This window comes from Psammomys obesus, unplaced genomic scaffold, assembly GCF_907164565.1.
Source record: "Psammomys obesus unplaced genomic scaffold, mPsaObe1.curated_primary_1811, whole genome shotgun sequence".
Lineage (NCBI taxonomy): Eukaryota > Metazoa > Chordata > Mammalia > Rodentia > Muridae > Psammomys > Psammomys obesus.
Genome location: NW_026593286.1, coordinates 25,906,253 through 25,926,451, shown reverse-complemented (window position 1 = coordinate 25,926,451; position 20,199 = coordinate 25,906,253). Strand labels below are relative to the sequence as shown.

The 20,199-nt window shown below is 41.1% G+C and overlaps 1 protein-coding gene across 1 annotated transcript in view; it reads right to left on the bottom strand.

The window, feature by feature from the left end:
- Positions 1-18,474, bottom strand: part of Plekhm3 (pleckstrin homology domain containing M3) — a 163,638-nt gene extending 145,164 nt beyond the window's left edge. Inside the window, exon 1 of the mRNA XM_055616780.1 lies at positions 18,348-18,474. The gene's annotated coding sequence lies outside the window, so the exon portion shown is untranslated. The remainder of the gene's footprint in view (positions 1-18,347) is intronic.
- Between the last annotated feature and the right edge of the window lie 1,725 nt (positions 18,475-20,199).

Genomic DNA, 20,199 nt, shown 5'->3' with positions numbered 1-20,199 from the left:
TGTTGACCTAAAATACTAAGCAAAAAGACACTAGGGATTCTGTGGCTGGGCCTATACTGCAATGGGTCTAAAGTCAGGAACGCTTTCATAACACTTAAAATGGCTCGTGGTCTGTTGGCCGTGACGGTGCAGGGAGAAGTGGAGAGGGAGGCTGTCCTTTGACCAAACCTGAATATTAACAACCCTGCTTGTGCTTCCTCAGGTTAGAACAAATAAAGCCTAATGATCACTCTGGCCCTCAGAATTCTCCAGTCTTCCTGGAAAAAGGTCTCATGTGCCAAACTACTGCTTCCAGATTGGTCTCAGAGTACAGGTCTAGCCTAGGTCAGGAGTTTATGACACAAAAAGCCTATGGCAAAATTACAGCCCAAGCATGATTTAGTACATCATTTCTTCTCTCTCTGGACCTGAGGCACCAAACCTCATAGCTCAACCTGAGCAGAAAGAACACTACATAAGCAGTGACCCACTGTCTCTGGAAAATGCTAGACCTCCATGGTTGGGTACAATTAGAACAGACCTTAATTATTATACAGTCAAATACAGTAAACACATATGGCTATTTCAATTCAGTGAATCCAAGTTCCTCACTCACACGAGCTGCATTTCAAATGTCTAGGATGTCTTTCACAAAAGAACAGTTGAAATTAGACAACATCTTTTTTTTCCTATCATGCTAATAAGTAGGTAAAACTAGTAATACCAATATACATTGCTGAAATGGTAACAAGACATGTTTTTTTGTTTTTGTTGTTTTTTTTTTTTTTTTTCAAAAAACTTTAACTAATCAATTAATTTTTAGCTGTAAGGTCATTAAACCAGTATATTTAAATCAACAGCATCAAACTACGCTACTGAATATATGTAAATTAAACTAATATACACAGACTTTTATTTATCTATTTACCAAGCTGACTTCAACCCATTACAAAACTGAAAATGCCCCAGACTGCAGATCCTCTGGCCTCCACCTCCCAAGCATTGGGGTTTTAGGTGTTTGCCACCCCACTTGATTTTAGGTGGTGCTGGGGATCAAACCAGGCTTTGAGAATGCCAGGCAAGCACTCTATCAACTGAACCCTGTCCCCAGACCAAAATCCTTCCTTTAACTATAGCAATGGTATATGCAGATCATGGAAACTGTGGTCGGCTTCTCTTATAAAGAGGTGGTGACTCTGAACTTGACACTTTTGTGTGTTTTAATATTTATTGTATTAGAACTTCATATAATGTTTCTGGCTGCAAACAGGTTTGGGTTTGTTTGTTCTTTCTGAGTTTCAAGTTAAGCCTCAGTCTCTTGAATGAGTTTTAGTAATTCTGAAACTTGAAATGGTATTTTTTCCAATTTCATCTTGTACACCAGAGACTATGAAAAATTAACATATTTAAATGAACATACAGTATAAGATTCCCATTTTACAGAAAAGACATCAACATATAGATTGTTAAATTAATCGCCTAAGATTACCAGTCTTTCTTTTGATACCTATCATTTCAAACCAGCAGGGTGTGGGTGTGTGTGTGTGTGTGTGTGTGTGTGTGTGTGTGGGTGTGGGTGTGGGTGTGGGTGTGGGTGTGTGTTTACTGAGGATCAAATCCAGAGCTTTACAAATGCTGAAGAAGCGATCTTTAAATCATGCCAGTAGACGTTAGGGATCTAAACTTGGACCCTCACGTCATGCTTACCCAGCATGCACTTTAGCAACTAAGCCCTCTCCCAGCTCCTTTATGTGGGCTTCTTGTTCATTTGTTTTGATGTTCTCTTCATGACTGGACCAAAGCTACATGTTTTAAGGAAGAATAACACAAAATGGAAGTGCCACTATCATCATGTCAGGTCAGGAGTATGTACCATCAGCAGGGATTACATGTCTGAATAAACCTTAATCATCTTTTTCCTTAAGCATTTGTCATATTTTAATATTATCATTTAATTTTTAATGATTAATGCTAGTATTTCTTCTTCCCATTAAAACAAGCTCTAGGAGTCCAGGAATGTATGCTCATTTTTGCTTAAGCACATAAAAGTCTCTCTCTCTGTCTCTCCCTCTCCCTTTGTCCTCTTTTACTCCCTCTTCATCTCCCTCTGCCTCTCCCTCACTATACACACATACATACACACACTGAACACTCATGGTCCTTCATGGCCTATCTACATCACCTACACTGTCTGCTATTTCACTCTTCCTTACTTCTGTCAAAGCTAGAGAACCTTTCCTATTTACCCAAACTCTCATTGCATCTTGATTTACTGCATTGCGTTAAAAGTGACCAGCCAATCTCTCAACTCCCATTGCAGGCTCTGAGCAACTTGATAAGCATGCCACAGTACCTTTACCATACCACACAATTGCTACATTGTCATATTTGGGGAATCCCTTTTGTAGAGTCTTTTGGGGTTTTGTTTTTGTTTTTTGTTTGTTTGTTTTGGAATTTTATCTTTCTTTGAACTCCACTGTCTTTAGTCTCTTTATTGAATACCTCTTATAGGCTTGCCTCATTTCATTTTGAATTAACTAAACCTATTCAGACAGGTCAAAATATGAAGTGTCCCTTCCTCTAACAACTGAACTCTAGTGTAGGGGTACAGTGTGGTGAGCCTTAGTACAAAGCTGGAAGTCAAGAGCTAACTAGAACTCTGTTCTAAATCTGGCTCAACCACACACTTGCTGGGTGGCCTGCGGCAAACCATTTAACCTCTGAGTGCCTGACTCAGCTACCTGGAGCCATTAAAGTTGCTGATATCAAACTGCTTTGCATGTAGCTCACTCACTAGGTAGCTGCTCCAACATGCCTTTAATAACACAAGCAGTCATGCAATTATGAAGTTTCCATTGGACCCCTTCATCAACCACAGGTTCCCCATCTCTCCCTGAAAATACTCATCGGTTCAACAAAAGCCATATCTGAAACCAAAATCAATACTTAATAGTATCTGTCTTTCAAATTCAGGAAATTATAAGATCTTTTAATTCTTATTTCATACATGAGTGTTTTGCCTGCATGTATGTATGTGCAGCACATGGATATCTGATACCCAATGAGGCCAGAAAACAGTACTGGATCCCCTTAAGCTGGAGTTACAGATGGTTGTTAACTGCCATGGGGTGCTGGGAACCAAAGGACTGGAAGACCAGCAAATGCTCTTTCCAGCTGAGCCATGTCCCCAGCCTCAATTACAGAGTATCTTAAAGTATTTTTCCCATTGGGTATAGGAAGGAAAATTGAGAGCTTAAACCAAAGAATCTCACGCATGTATCAAGATGTAACAGGACGAAGAATCTGTATATTGCTATTTTCTAACAAGAAAATCTGCTGTTTACACGTGCAACAGGCAAGGCTAATTAATAGGCTGAATCCATACAGAGGTGGAAGCAGGCATGAGCGAGGAATGACACTAGACTAACTTACACAAAGAAAGATACCTGACCTTCTGAGCTGGCTGACAAAGGTGCTAACTTCCTCCCAGTGACTGGTCAGAATGTAATGAGTGTTGCAAGCATCTGGGGCCATGCAATCTCAGAAACTGCTGGGCTGAGAAGAACAATTCGCTGTCAGAGACACTTCCAATAACCTGCTTCTCCTATCTATTTGCAAAATGAGAGCCAAGGTGACCACAAGGATGGCCAGCACTCAGGGCTCTCACATGCTCTTTACTGGGGTTAAAGTTGGAGCTGACTGGAAATTTTCTGAGTTACACAATGTAATGAAGCCACCAGAAAATGTGACCAGCAAAATGACCTTTCAGAATCATGAAGTACGCTGCTTTTTATGGTTCTCTATCACAAAGACAGTGTGAATATGCTGATGGAGCACAGACATGCCAGCAGCATCAGATCAGGGCCCTTGGGAGCTTTCAGATGAAACACACAGCTTGGAACTCAGGTGGAACCCCATTTTTATAGGCTTGGAGTGAGCACGAAATGGTTGCATTGTACCCAGATGCCAATAAAAGCCTACTGCTATGTCTCGAGATGAGCACTGTGTTCATACAAAGTATTGGTATAGTAATCAATGCTCATAGAAATTCTAGGACATACTCACAGATATGAAATAAAATAAAAATTAATCGTGAAGTTGTAACTTGGAGAAAGAAAATGAATAGTAAAGGGTGATTTTGCCCCATACTCAATCAGAATCAAGACTGTATACACAGTTTCGGTACCACTGTCTCTTTGAATATAGTCTCTAAATGCAAATCCCAATAAATATTAGTGAAGCAGAACATAAAGAGGAAGAAGAGGAAGAAAGGAGAAGGCTCTGTCACCTCTTCCTTACAGCCTGGCATGGGCCACACGCCGTGGAACTTCCCCAGTCATCTAGGGGCCTCCTCATTACTCGGCTGCTACTATTTTCAAAACCCACATCTGCCTAGAAGGTCAGCCAGTCCCCCATAGAAGCTTTGCCCACAATTTTCTGGTGGGATTGATTCGTTTAAGATCTATATGTGTAGCACACATGCCTCACCAGTATGTGCAGACCTGATCTCTGGTCCTATGTTCTCAGCTACCTGACCCACTTCATGGCAAAACTACCAATGTGTAATATTAGCTGAGTGTCCACTATGGACTGGACACGGTTGTAGGCAATGGGGAAACGGCAGTGACGCGCTCAATGAAGCTTCCATCGACAAGATCCAGCCCTTTAACCTGACCTTGCAGGCCTCCTGAGTCTTTGGCTCAGTATGCCTTTCCAGTTTTGCACTTTCCTTCCGCACACACTTTTACTCGGAACAAGAACACTACTAATTAAATTTTATGCTTTTCAAACTCCCAGTCTTTGCTGGTAATCATCACTAAGTTACCCTCTGCCCACGTCTATCATTAAATTTCTATCGAGTCAAGTGCCACTCATCTGCCATCCCTTTTGAATGACTTCTTGGGAGGCCTAAATGGCTCTCTAAACTGCCACAGTAGAACTCTGGTACCTCTCCTACATCACCCATTGTGTGTTCTTTTCAGATGATGAGGAGGAGGATAATTTATCACAGTGCTAGCTATGTCACATATATGTCTCTAAGCCTCACAGTGCATACTGTGGGTGCTATGACAGTCATCCTCAAATGAAGACTCAAGACTATCAAGTACCTGGACTGAGGCTACCATGTAATGGACGCTGTGTGATGGTCACTGCATGATGGTCACTTTGTGGTAGCCACTGAGTGATGGCCATTTGACTTACTTTTCAAAACACCATAATTTTTCAAGCTTTTGCATTTTATATTAACAGTGTTAATATAATCTTTTTCCTGGTAAAAAAAAATATATTTGAATAAAAGCTTATTTTAGTAAAATATGACTTACTTCCTAAAACTTCATGTTTATCCAAGTTTTAAAAATTATACCTGAACACAGAAAGCTTCCTTGCCACTGAAACATGGCAAATATTAGGTACCAAAGACCTAACTAAGACCCTGGATAGAATAAAAGCACCACTGCACAACGCAGGAATATTTTGTGATGACCTAACACACACACACACGCTCAGCAACTTGGCTGGTCTTATTTTCCAGTAACTTGGGGTCCAATGCTTTTTAATGCTAGCACTAAGATGTCCCTTTTAAAATACATCCAGCAATCAAAGTATTTTTCAGTTCAACTCTGCATTTGTTTATCATTTTTCACATGCAAAATCTTATGACATTTCATGCTCCAAGATGTTTTTCCAGCAATCCAGATAAATATAAGCATACAATATTACAAACCTCAGATTGCTCTGCTACCAAAGGCAGCAAAATTATTACCATTATTCCGTCAGCCACTGAACTAAGAAGTATACTTTCATGAAACCACCAGTGTCCTAATATGCCCAGCTCTTAGAAACAAAACAGACAGACAGATTTCAGTTCTTTAAATGTCTAAAACTGCAGACTTGATATTTTCCATCTGCCCTGGCCTCCATTGTAGGGAACGGTGATTAAAGATAAAGCAAATGATTGCTCCAATCACCTTCATCCTGAGATTGGGGTGGAAAGTGACAACTTCTATCCTTAGCCCAGCCTGGTGGTACAGGACTGTAACCTTATCTATAGAGAGGTGAGAGATCAAGGCAGGAAGCCAGTGAGTTCAAGGCCTGCCTACACAACTTACTGAGACCCTGCCTCAAAATTAAAAGTAAAGGAAGGGCTGGATATGGTAGTGCACACCTTTTAACCCAGCACTCAGGAGGCAGAGGCAAATGGATCTCTGTGAGTTCAAGGCCAGCCTGGTCTACAAAGCGAGTCCAGGACAGCCAAGGCTGTTACATGGAGAAACCCTGCCTTGAAACACAAACCAAAAAAAGTAATAGGAGGGCCAGAGCTATAGCTCAGTGCCCAACCGCGGAACAGCCCCCCATGTTGCTGGAGTCCATCCCTAACTACAGTAGGGAGTGACTGCAAGGTGTTCCTAGGGACCACAGCCCCCAAGGGCTGAAAGTGTGACATGTAGCAACAACGAACCCCAGAAGGACTAGGGAAGTACCTTCAGACCTAAAGATTATCACCAGCTCAGACAACTATTTGTAATCTTCTAAATACAAATGGGGTTGGAGGTATTTCCAAATATAAGCTGGAGTTCTTTTAATTTTTCTTGCATAATGCCTCAAATCCAGCTAACCTGTGGGGGAAATTACATGCTTTTAGTGAAAATACTCATTTTCCTCATGCACAGTTTAGACTATGGTTTATAAAGTGCTTGGTGAGGCTTTTAATAAATACTTAGAGCAATCTCAACAGAGAGAGGTGAATGGAGTAACGGGACTATTTCAACCATGGTGAAAGAGATAAAAAGGACTCATCTGTTGTTCGCTGAAGGTCCCATGGGGGAAGACAAAGACGTTCTGAAGTCCTTGTCTAATTACCGAGTCCTGCGGGCCACCCAGCTTCAACCTTTTAAATCACCTTAAAGCTCATGGGCGCCACAGGGGTAGAATCATAAAGACTGAAGCCAAGGCCTGAGCCACCTAGCTTGTGCAATGGGACAAACACAGCAAAGAGCACAACACCCAGGAAAAGGCTCTTATTCTAGCACTGCCTTCCCAATTCAAGGGCAGCCAGCAAGTCGGGCTGATACAAGGCCTCTGGGCCATCTGTTAAACGGCAATCCTGCTCTGTCTGCTCCAAACTACCTTACAGTTGGGAAGCACAGAGGCAGATAATAGTTATATCATTTCTCAGAGACTTTAAAAGTATGGAGCAAGCACTCAAGGGGTACTTTAGATAGTGGAGGCATAAAACACAGATCTACCCTTGAAGGGCTAAACAACTTGGGGGGGGGGGGAATCAGTCACAAAAATAAATAAGATGTATGAGAACACAGAAATTATCATTAATAAGCGGGATCAGATCACAGCCAAAGGGCAATGATATGTACACAGCAATGCTTCCAGGAGGAAACCAAAGACAAAAGAAATAAACACATAAACACACACAAATAAACAGAATTTGAAAAAAATATCAAGCTACCAGCTTCAGGGTGCTTATACAGACTATTATGAGAAGCACTTAACCCTTCCTTCCTCTTATATTTAAATCTGAAAAAAAAAAAAAAAAAAGGCAAGGGTAGGTCTTTGTTAAATGTTTTCTCAAGAGTTCCAGGCCAGTGGTCAGGTCTAAGCAAAAGGTGCTTTACCGCTATCTGATGCATATTCAGCAGTGACAGGCGGCATCCATGAACTTCCGTTCTCCTTTTAATCTGACAGTAACCTTGGCTATCAATCTGCCTCTAACCAATTTAGTCAGGAAGCAAGCACAGGCGGCAAAGGCAGACAAAACTCTGACTTCAAAGATAAGAAAAGATAAGGACAAACAACAGAAAGAACCTAACTGCACAACATGAAGGCCAGAAAATCCTCTGTCTGTTATACAGGGCAGAGGAAGAGTTTAAAACACTAAGAGTAGTAGGCGCTATCTTTTCATTCCTTTAATTGGTCTTAAGTTTCTTTTTTAAGATTTGTTTTTATTTGTAATTGTGTGTGTGGATAGTGTTGTATATGGTGTGTGTGTGGGGGGGTGTGCAGTATCTGCTCCTAACCAATGAGCCATCTCCCTAGCCCCTTAATTTTATTAAGGACCATTACCATTCATGTGAAATGGGTTTTCCTCAAATTCTGCAAGGTGGGCATGGTGGTACAGGAGGGTCAGGAGTTTATGGCCAGCCTCCACAACATACACTGGAAATCTGAGGCCAGCCTAGACTACATAAAACCTGATCCCAACAAACTAACAAAAAAAATCGAATTGTGCAATATATAAATTCTAGGAATCTGATTGACTGGTATTTGACTGATCTGACCTGGTACTGAGATGATGAATGTACGAACACAGCTGCCCACCATCAAGGAGTCCTGCCCACCACTGTAGTAAACCCTTTACAAATGTCCTGCGGAGAACCAGGCATGGTGGTGCATGCCTTTAATCTCAGAAGGCAGAGGCAGGCAGACCTCTGTGAATTTGAGGACAGCTTGGTCTACAGAGATAGCTCCTGGACAGCCAAGGCTGTCTCAAAAAAAAAAAAAAAAAAAGAAAGAAAGAAAGAAAAAGAAAACCTGTCCAAAAAAAAAAAAGAAAGAAAGAAATTCTGCAGAGGCCTCTTTCAATATGGATGGACTTATGTTAAAGGTAGAACGATGGGCTTAACAAATGCTTAAAAATAAAATTCAGTTCTTATAATGCCTAAGACCAATAACAAATAATAAATAGCTAATGTTTTCTTAGTACTTACTAAAAGGAAGGCATTAGGTTAAGCTCCTTGTGAGAACTTAGTTGTTAAATCCTTCCAACAAGTCAGGTAGTAGCTGATATTAATTCCACTTTACAAGGAAAACTTAAAGAGAGGAAGTTATTTGTCTCCAGTAATAAGGCCTCAGTAAAGCCAACACTGCATACTATTGCAATTCAAAGCCAATTAATGATCCTAACATTTCACATACATGGTGCTTGAAACTTCAGTATCAAATACTAGCAATTGTAACTAATACTTATTTTTTATTGTTTTACTTGTTAAGCTCATGACCCAAGGAGCTACCTGATAACTGTCATACTTATTCCCAGGGAAATAGTTGATACCTAATTTGCAAAAAAATTTCTATAATCTTTCTGTGTCACTGTAAATTCTCCAAGGGAACAGTATATGAGAAGTCCCTGAACAGAGCTCTCTAATAAAGAGGTAGCCTCAATTCTCTTTGTGACATTGGATGTGTTATTTGGAATGTCTGTACGGATATAATAACTGTGACTTCAAATGTTTAGTCCCAACTGCCCAAACCTCTTACTGTTTCCCTAAGAAATCATTTTTCATTGGGCCAATAAATAGAAACACTTGTAAAAATGTTTGCTTAAAAGAACTTGCAAACAAAGTTTCTGCCAGGAGACTTAAAAGAAATATTTTCAAACTGGATGCTACTAGAGATAATTCAGGCATATTTTAACTATTAAAGCATGTTTAAATAAATAGCCTCCTTTTAAAGCTAACTTGAAGTCAGCATTATGCATATATGAAGTTCAAACAAAATAACAAAATTGACTGATAACTTTCAGTCTTCTTTTAAATCTACTAAGAAGATAACATGACACTCAACAACTAAAAGACAGACAGCACACAGTCCTCCAGTGTAGGGCACCAACTTGGGCTACAAGACCTAGAGCTGAAGGCCTGGGTCTCAGCTCTCTAAGCACAGGTCCCAGAGTGTGATCTGGGGCAAACTTCTTGAACCTGAACTTGAGCTACTTTGTCAACATATAAGGAAAAAAAAAAAAAAAAAAAGATTCCTGTCATACTTTCAAAGGTGGCTTTGGGGTGCAAATCAAACACCAGAATGATATACTTTATGAAGCAGGGTATGGGATGCCCCAGGTATCTGCTACCAAGGAAAAGATTACTACATTATCTTTCATCTCCTTTTTTACATCAACAAACTAGGGGAAGGGTGGTGACGGGGATCCGTTTGGGAAGCTCTGACAGAAGGTCTTCAAGCATTCCTTCTGCAGAGTTAAAGGCAGCAAGGGCTGCTCTGCACCTGCCTCTCAGTAGCCTTCAAGTGCAGGAGTTCAGGATTTAAAGGGATTTGGCAGAATAGCTAGGGCCAGATTCAAATCAGCACATCACTCAACCCGAAGCAGAGAACTTCTGCTTGTAGTAGACCAGAATTTTTAGCACAGAGACCCAAAACTGCACAACAAGCCAGGCGTTAGCGATCTGGAGCACCAATCCCTAGATGGGATGTCTCCATCAAATCCCTCCCCTCTAGGCTTAGAGATCTGTGAGAGGAGGCAGAATGACTGGAAGAACCAGAGGAGGTGGATGACTCCAAGCAAACAGTATTTCCAGAGACAACAGGACTAATATACTCACAGATTCACAGACTCACAGAGACTGTGACAGGCACACAAGATGTGCACAAACCAGACAAAAATCCCAGCACAGAGAAAAAGAAGTGGACACAAAGTCTTAACTCTCTAACCAAAAAGCTGGGTGTAGTTGGCAGCAGCTGGAAAGGGGAAAATCAGTTTTCTCCAATGGAGTGTCACTGGGCATGTCAATCACACTCTAGGGCAGGCCTCATGCCAGGAGTAGCTGGCTAACATAAAATGACTCTGTGTGCATTCTTTGTGCACTTTTTGTTTTGTTTTGATATTTTTATACTAGATATCTAGAAAGAGAGAGAGCATAAAGTTGGGTGGGCAGAGTGATGAGGAAGATCTGGGAGGAGTTAGGGGAGAGGAAAGAATATGATCAAAAACATCCTGTATGTAAAAAGCTTTTTAAAAAAATAAAAACAAAAAAGAAGAGCTCCCTGGCTGTTCTGGAACGGTAGTTCTGTAGATCAGGCTGGTCTTGAACTAATAGATTCACCTACCTCTGAGTGCTGGGATCAAAAACATATACCACCTCTCAGTTCATTTCCCTCCTTTCTCTGTCTTTCAGTTTCTGAAAAAATGTTTCAGAAACTGTTTCATCTTTATACTTTCAGGCTCTGGCTCTGCCTTTTACTACCCTATTCACTCTCCCACAAGAAGCGCTTCTGTTTCTGCCCCAGGTGAAACTTTACATGCAAAGGTCACTGGCAGTTTCTAGATGGCCAAATCTAGGAGCCTTCTTACAGTGAGTCTGACTGACCATTGCACACCACCTGCATGAATCCACTGACATAGCCGCCTCTGCCCTTTCTCCTTCGTCCTTTCTCCTTCCTCTCTCCTGTTCTGTGCTCGCATGATAAATAACCTGTAGTCCTCTTACCTAGCATCTCTTCCACCCTCCCTAATGATCTTCATGTCTGTGGCCTTAGCTACAATCCACGTGGCAGATGGAGAACAGATTATTCTCCTGAGATAGAAGGCATTTGTAACTGCTTTTTATATATGCCCTAATTCCTACAATGCACAGCCAACTCCTCATCTTACCCTTGAGCCTGCCTCCTCCAAACATTTGCTACAGAGAAAAGGACATCATCTCCCTAACAAAGATGAATATCCACTCTGGCATTTCTAGCTGACTCACCAGCGACCAATATAAATCAGCAAGCCCTGTGAATTCTGCCTCTGTGATGTTTGCTAAACCTACCCATTCCTCCAAATCTCCACCTCTGCAGGCCAACCACCACCATGTCGTCCTGCAAGGCAGTCTCCTCCTCTAATCCACTCACCACACCGCCACAAAGGTGGGCTTTCTGAAGTCAAAACCCTGCTGCCTTCTGCATAAATATTATCCACAAGAGCTCACATCACTTTCCTTCCAGCTTTTAGCTCTTAAACTTCCTTCTACACTCCTACCACAATCACATTCTGTCTCTAGTCATAAAGAATTTATAGAAATTAGAATTTCCCTGTTTTCTTTGCCTGGAAGCCCTTTTTCCACTGCCACTATCCTTAACCTCTTTACCAGCATTGTTCTTCCCAGAGTGGTTGCATCTAATCCAGCCTTTTGGTCTGTGCTAAGGAATCATTTTTCCTGACTTCCCAGGCCCATTTGGACCTACCTTATATTCATTCCCCTATAGCATCCTGATTGCCTCCATTATTAAGTCAGATATTACTTTACAAGAGCCTGTTTTCTTATGTCTCCCACTGCAAGATATTTGATCACACAGTGAACCCCAAGATTGGGCACTGGAAAAATCAATTTCTAGTTGTGGTGTATCTCAGCCCTAGCATACACTTTTAATCCAAGAGCTTTCATAAAGTCAACCACAAGTCAAGAGGTGGAGCAAGCAACCAGTTGACAGGGAGTGAACATAGGAAAAAAACCATAGAGGGTGAGAGGAAGTCCAGAGGATAGAGAGACTCACAGGAAGTAGAAAGGATGGACATTCAGTTTGAGGGGCTTTTAAGACAGTGTGAGGAAAAAGGGGCCTTTTCCTTCTGGGACATATACTGAGTAGGAAGATCAGTTAGGTGCTTTCTCTGCCTCTCTGAGCTAGCAGGCTTTCACCCCAGCATCTGGCTCCTGAGTCTTTCTTTATTGGTAAAAATCAAACATTTGGGATTTTATTAAAAATAAGTCTCCCATAACAAACAGTAAATTTCATGAAGACAAGACTGAGTGTGTCTTATTCAAGGTTATTATCACACCTCCAGACCACACAGTGAAGGGTGTGTCTACCCATTTCCCAATTAGCTAATTATCTACAAGTAAACTGGACAATACAGAACAAGGCAGCTTTAGTTTGTACTGAATTATAAACTAGTTACTCTACTCAAGATATTTAGATATACATATAAATCTCTACCCCACTCATGAATGTTGTATGTAACTAGGAAATTCAATTTGAAACCGAGCTCAAATTAACAAAGAAAAATGTTAATAAAAACAGGATGCTTGACATCTCAATGAAATGGCCTCTCAGCCAGCCATGCTGCTGTCCTTAATCCCAGAATGTGGGAGGCAGAAACAGGAGGATCTCTTCGAGGTCAAGACCAGCCTGTTCTACATAGAGTCCCAGGACAGCCTAGACTACATAGAGAGAACCTAGCTCAACAAAACAAAAATAAATAAAACTATTTTCACTTTGATTTTTGCCCATAACTTATTTGCCATCGAGATTAATGACACTCATTGACCAAATCATGTTTTTACTGCATAGTCTGCAGGAAATTAAGTTATGAAGGTTTTTTAGTATTTTCTTTATACCTACAGTAGCCAGTGAGGTAGGAGCAGATTATATATGGACTTTGTTACTGGCGACCACTTTCATCACGCTTGTTACTAAGGTCTCTGAATTATTTGGTTTGCACTTTAAGCTAGAACACAATGTGGCTCCTAATGGTCCATATGCTATGATTCATATATGAAGTCAATTCCAAAAAAAATAAGAAAACAAAGAAAGCAATTCCTTGCCAGGTACTCCTCCATACCTTTTCTTTCCGGGCGTAAATGTTCCCCATGAAGGAAGGCAGCAAGCAGCCAGGAGCCACTGTGATGACTGACACATTTGGTACTGTTCTGAAGGTGTGGAGAAGGTGATATCAAACAGAAGAGGGGCCAGTCATTGGAAAAGAGAAGGGATAACCATAGCCCGGTGCCCCTGGGGACTGTCTAGAAACAGAGAATCTTAACAAGGCCTACATAACTAATCTTTTCTAGGTTGAAATCAGATCTTCTGAAACCAGTAGAGTAGTATCAGTCTCTCAGCCTGCTTTGTAAACATGTAAATGCATGGCCTAATTTCAAGTCTTTTGAAAGGGCTACACACTGAGATCACAGTATGTCTACTATCTGGTATTCAATACACACAATCTTTGGATGCTTGCTGTGAAGGTCATACTGGCCTCCATCTAGCTTGGTTTTCCTAGTCCTAATGACAAGCTCCTTTTCCTTTATGTCAAATGAATACAAATGATTACATATTCCTCAGTCCCTTAATTCCTGGCTTTACAATGAGGTATAACCTAACACCTAAATCCATTCATCTTAAAGAAAACAAGAGCTTCAAGCTAGGTGGAAGAAAGATCACTAGCCCAGATGACATGAAGAGCATTGAGGACAGAGTGGCTGTACAAGATTGCTAGTTCAAAGCTAGCCTGGGCTACACAAGTCCCAGGCCTACCTAGGCTATATCATGAGGCCCTGTCTTAGCAGAGGGGAGGATTAATTATAACAGGAGAGGAAAAGAGACAAAGGAACCGGGAGTTTAGTAAAATTTCATCCATACACCTTCTATTACTTCAATATCACATTCAGTGTTCTTCTGACGAAAGTTTGCATTGATTACCCTACTAAGAAGCATCATATAATCTTTCCAGAATTATTTATTGTTTTCTGAAAAAACTAACTTCCTGCTCTTTACGTAAATTATTTATGAACTTTATTGTTTCCATTGTTAGTACATGTTTTAAATTCAAAATGTATTCGCTATATGTAGTCAACTTTGAAGCATGTACTGAACTTTGCGGTTATAAAAAAGTACTACAAGCACACTGTTCAGTGTTTTAAAAAGAATAAAGGGAAGATAAACTCTTATTTACCCTCTAACAGGGGGTATGACAAAGAAGAAAGAGAAAGGAAGGAAGAGGAAAGAGAAAAAGAAGATATGTTAGTTGAAAGTGTACTGTAGGTACAGTTCTGTTATCATTTTCCCACGTAGCAGTCACTGAACCCTTTTCTACTGTCAAAATTCTTCATAATATCTTTTTGATATGTGCATTATATCATGTCTTTTGATAGAACCACATGTGACTATTCCCCCGCTATTGGGCATTTAGAATATTTCCAATTCTGTTCTATATAAAGGCATATTCAGCATTACGTTGAACTTAACTATTCTCATAAGGTCCTCTGAACTTCAAAAAGAATTGAAGGGTAGGAGTATTGCTGAGATGTAGAGAAATTTTAATTCAGAGCATGGCTTCTCCGGCAAGAGATCACATCCTTCTAGGTCTCTGTGATCCGGCTGAAATACAGATACTCTGGTCAGTGGTGGTACATACCTTTAATCCCAGAAGACAGAGGAAAGCAGATCTACATACCTTTAATCCCAAACAATGAAGGTAAAGTTAGTTTGTAGAAGGAAGCACCTATGTTTTAAAAGTGATGTCTAATTGAGTGGCAGACAAAGTGACCAATTAGAGAAAGTTTAACAGAATAGGATACAGGAAACTCTCAAGAGGAAAGGGAAGCTACTTAACAGAGCAGCACAGAGAATGAAGGAGAAGAGGCAGTTTTGCAGAGAGAGGTTGAAGACAGATGGAGGCAGAGTTGAATGAGAAGGAGCCAAAAGCTTAGAACACATTACCAAAGTTAGTATGTGGCCACGCTGAGCAATTCTGTCAGAGGTGAAAGAAGCCAGTTTAAATCACTCAGTTTGAAGAGGAGTGTAGGCCAGAACAGCTGAGTTGAACCAGCCAGCAAGAGTTCAGAAAGAAGTAGAAAAGGTGAGCTTAAGCAGTAAGTCTTAGAAGCTTAAAACATTCTAGGCCTTGATTAGATTGTTGGGAGGCTAGAAGCTTCCAAGACTAGGGCAAGGTCAGCAGACAGAGGCAAGTAAGCTTTCCAGATGACTATTATATCAGGCGAATAAAAGTTACTTTTACACTGAGACTTCTTACATTCAGTCAGTGTACTTTTGGGACTACGATCAAGATGTAAAATGAATACATTAATAAAAAAAAGTACTAACTGTCTGCCTCTTGTGGTATTTGAGAATGTCTGCTCCATAATATACTATCTGACATGAGAATGAACTCTTTGAAATCTTTAGTGATTTGAGATCTGGAGAAGTATTACCTTGTTGTTGCTTCCATGTTCACTTCTTTGATTAAAGAAAAGAACTCAATTTAATGTATTAGCTCTTTACTTCTAATTCCTATAAGAGTACATTAGCTTTCTATGGCTGTAATGAAATTCCCACTTGCAAAGGGTTCACTTTGACTCATAGTCTTGGAGCTTGCCATCTACGATCAGTTGGTCACAGTACATCTGGGACTGAGACAGGGCAGTGCATCAGGGTCAGGCAGCATGGCCGAGGAAAAGCACTTCAGTTATGAGACACTGAGCAAAAGGACAGAACAGAAGGACAAATAACCCCCTTTGCTGCTATTCCCTAAAGACTTCTCCCTCCCCTTTCAAAACGCCTCTGCGGGGACTAAGGTTTTAACACACAGGCCTTGGAGGACATCCTAGAGCCACACAAGAACACTCTCTTTATGTATGTATTTATTTATTTATTTTGTCCATTTTCCTGCTAGATTCTATATTACTTTTCTATCATGACAACAAATTTTCACACTCTAGGCGCTTTAAAAAATATTTCTTATCTCATAGTCACTAAGGTCTTGGCTCAGCCCATGCTCAGCTTCCATGTAGAAATTCTGGTAAATAATCCAGATTACCTGGATTGTTGGCAAAATACCAGGTTTTGGTAGCTTCATGTTGGGCCACTCATGGTAGTTATAGGCCCTCCAAATTTCTCAAGGCTGCCTAAACTCCTGCTCAATGGTACCATCCATCTTTAAATCAGCCCCAGTATGCTGAGTCTTCTTGTGATTTCCCAGCCATAGAAAGCAATACACTTCACTTAGATTAGATTAGATTAGACCCACCTTGATGACCTCTCCCTTCTAATTTCAAGTGTGTCATGTAAAATACAGTCAGGTGTGTTGGGGAATAGACTTAAAAATGTTGGCAGAAGGACACTTTTGGAACTATGGCTGTCCCAGAGTCTTAGTTTTATAATTTGTTTGTAAGCTTTATGATAAATCTTCAGTCCATGAATCTACTAACTAAAGTGCCACAAACTGCACTTTCACAGCAGTAAAGGCAACCGAAGGTGAGGCTGATGTGTGGTAATAAAAAAGTCTGAGTATATAATGTTTGAACACTGACACCGAAACATTTTAATTGTAGTGAAATATCCGAAACATAAAATTTACCAACATAACTATTCTTCAGTGTACTAAAAGCCCATCATTATTGTACACCCCAGTCTCCACTGGTCTTTTCATCTTGCAAAACTGAAACCCTCTACCCATCCAACAAGAACCACCTCTACCATCCCTCCCCCAAAACACTTGAGAATTACCCATCTGATTTCCAATAGGGGAATTTTTTATTTAATACATTCAACAAATACCTATTCTAGGTACTTTTTCCAGGCACTTTGAAGACATCAAGTTGCCAGGCACAGTGGCACATGCATTTCATTCCAGCAGAGGCAGGTGGATCTCCCTGAGTTCAAGGCTAGCCTGATCTACACAGCAATTCCCAGGATAGACAGGGGCACATAGAGAGCTCTATCTCAAAAAGCATACATATTTAATCGTCATTCAATCTTTGATGAGGTGGCTATTCTTCTGTTTCTACAGATTAGGAAACAACAAAATTGAGTAAACTTCCCAGAATGACACAATGAAAAAGTGACCAAACAAGAATTTAAGCTGAGGCTTGAATCATGGCAGTTGTGAAAGTATTTACTATAAAGACAAACACCATCAGACACTGGTGCATGACATTTACACACTTCTCCTTGTTAACTAAACCTAATATTTGACTCCTAGCTAAAAGTTATATTATGTTACCAAGGTATCATGTGTCTATTGACCTTTAAAGATCTCATTTTGCTAAGGTATTTTCTTGAAGTAAATGAAAGAAAAACTTAGTGTTTTATTTTAAGAAATCACTTCTAACGTGTACTGTTCTATAGTGCTGAATAAGTACAAATCACAAATTATTATGATTATTGAAATTTTAAAGAAAAAAAAACAGATTTCTCTCTCTAGTTCCATGGGTCAAAGAAAAAAGAAAGAAAATACGTTTACAACAACATAGCTCAATTTGTTTAACATGTTAAATAAAAGGCACCTTGCTTCAAAAACTATACACATAAGCCAGTCTCTATTTTTCATTCAAACTCAGCAGAATTTTTTCAGCTTAAGGGGTGGGCCTGAGAACTCCTTATCACGTATTTGCTTTTGTTTTTTTAGCTTAGTAAGCTTTTCGCACAAGACCAATTTGTCAGTAGTCCTGTGGCGTCATTTACTATACATTCAACATGGGCAGCAGAGTCAACAGAAAAAAACAATCGTCGTTATTTCTCCGAGGCTGAAGGTTCTTCTGGGGTTTGGTTTCTATGATCGCTGGGGAGGGGTTACTAAAAACAACGCAGAGAACAGCATCATCTTCTGCAACTACTTTCTATTTTACGTGTACTTGATTCACAAATAAATAAATAAATAAACAAACAAACAAACAAACAAACAGCGGGTCACGTCTACTAACCCCTCACTCATCTCCCACAAATGAAGTGCTTTCCCCAGCGCGAAATACAACAGAAAGCAGTGCGTGGGAAGAACCCCCCGCGACCCCGGGGGGCTCCTGGGATGTGTCATCGCCCGCCCCGCCCAGCCCGCCCGAGGCCGCAGCGAAGCGGATGCTCACCGTGGCTTCGATCCCGTCGCCCTCTCGGCCTGCGGCCGGCCCCCGACAGCGCCCCGACCCAGGCAGCCCGCTGTCCTCTCTGACAACCGTTCTGCTCCAGCCGCCGACCATCCCGGCCCGGCTCTGTTTACAAGCAGCTTCTCCCGGTCCCACTCTCAAAAGCTTCCCCCGCGGCAGCCCGGCAGACAGACCCGGATACTCAGGGTTCCAGCCCGGGAGGACCGGTCCCCTCCAGCCGGCAGAGCAGGCGGGCGGGCGGGGCCTGACCTCCTTATCTCATTGTTTCCAAAACAGCATTTATCTCAGGCTTTGCACCGCCCCCCCTCTACTCCCCACCCCACCCCCCGGTCCTCCCAACTCCAAAAGGATGTTTATACTTAAAACTGTCACTTGGAACCTACCAGAGTAGGGTCAGCTATCTGCAGTTGCCATTGGCTAAGAGAACTTCTCACAAATAATGCTTTCCACAAGCAGGAACAAACAGCTTTCCATCTCTGGTTAAGTGCACGGGTGTGGTTGAGGGAGAAGGTCTCTAACCTGGCTGTAGATTTCCCAGATAAGACGTGAGGGGGAGGGGAGGCGGGGGAGGGAGTGAAGAGGTCACCTCTACTGAGGTCTCCCAGTAACCAGACCACTCGGCAAGGAGGTGCTGTTCCAGTTAGGCAAATCTTCCAGTTTCCAGCCTTAATTCTCCACCACAGCACAGTTCTCAGTCATTTTCTCAATTAAGACTAATAAAAGGAAGGCTGAGTGTGGTGGTGGAAACCTTCAATCCCAGCACTAGCACTACTCAGGAAGCAGAGACACGAAGACCTCTGTGAGTTGGAGGCCAACCTGGACTACACGGAGAGTTCCTGGCCAACCAGAGCTACATGTGAGACAAAATCTGTCTCAAAAGCAAAAGCAAGCCAGGAGGTGGTGACACCTGCCCTTAATCCCAGCGCTCAGGAGACAGAGGCAGGTGGATCTCGGTGAGTTAGAAGCCAGCCTGGTTGAGTGAGTTCCAGGATGGCCAGGGCTACACAGAGAAACCCTGTCTCAAAAAACAAAACAAACAAAGCAAAAACAGAACAAAAAAATATATATATGTGTGTATCTCAACGGCCCCATCCAAAGGCTGTTTAGTAGTGAAGAGAATTAGGACTCAAATGGGATATATAATATTTTTTGAAAGTCAAATTCTTTTTGTTTTTGTTTCTTTGTGTGTTTTGCTTATCAAGACAGGGTTTCTCTGTATAGCCTTGGTTGTCCTGGACTCACTTTGTAGATCAGGCTGGCCTCGAACTCACAGCAATCCACCTGCCCCTGCCTCCCAGTGTGCTGGGATTACAGGCATGTGCTACCACGCCTGGCTTGAAAGTAAAATTCTTAAAGAGTAAAGGATCAAATCTATAATATATAGCACCCAAACATAATATCTGCTACATGGTAATTATACTTTAAAATTTCAAATTTAGGACTAACGTCCAAAATATAGTCTGTAGTCAGCAGAGTAAAAGACACTGAAACGAGAAGCACAATATAAGCAGTTAGACCTTTTCCCCTAGTTAAAAAAAGTAAAATAAAATAAAAAAGATGAGCCCAGCATCTTTTGTGCTTGAACTTCATTACTGAAAGCAAATTCAGAGTGTAAAAACTTAAAATTGAAGAAAACAAATTCAAACACTTTTTTTTTTAAATCCATGTTTACAAAACGACGACTGAATTTACTTCCTATCACTAACACTGGGAACCCATAATAACCTCATCTGAGAAGCTGCTGGCTTCTGGGCTAGTTATCATCTGGGAATATTTTGTTTTTGTTTGTTTGTTTATTTTCTAAATTCAAAATTGTTAAATTCACATCAGCATC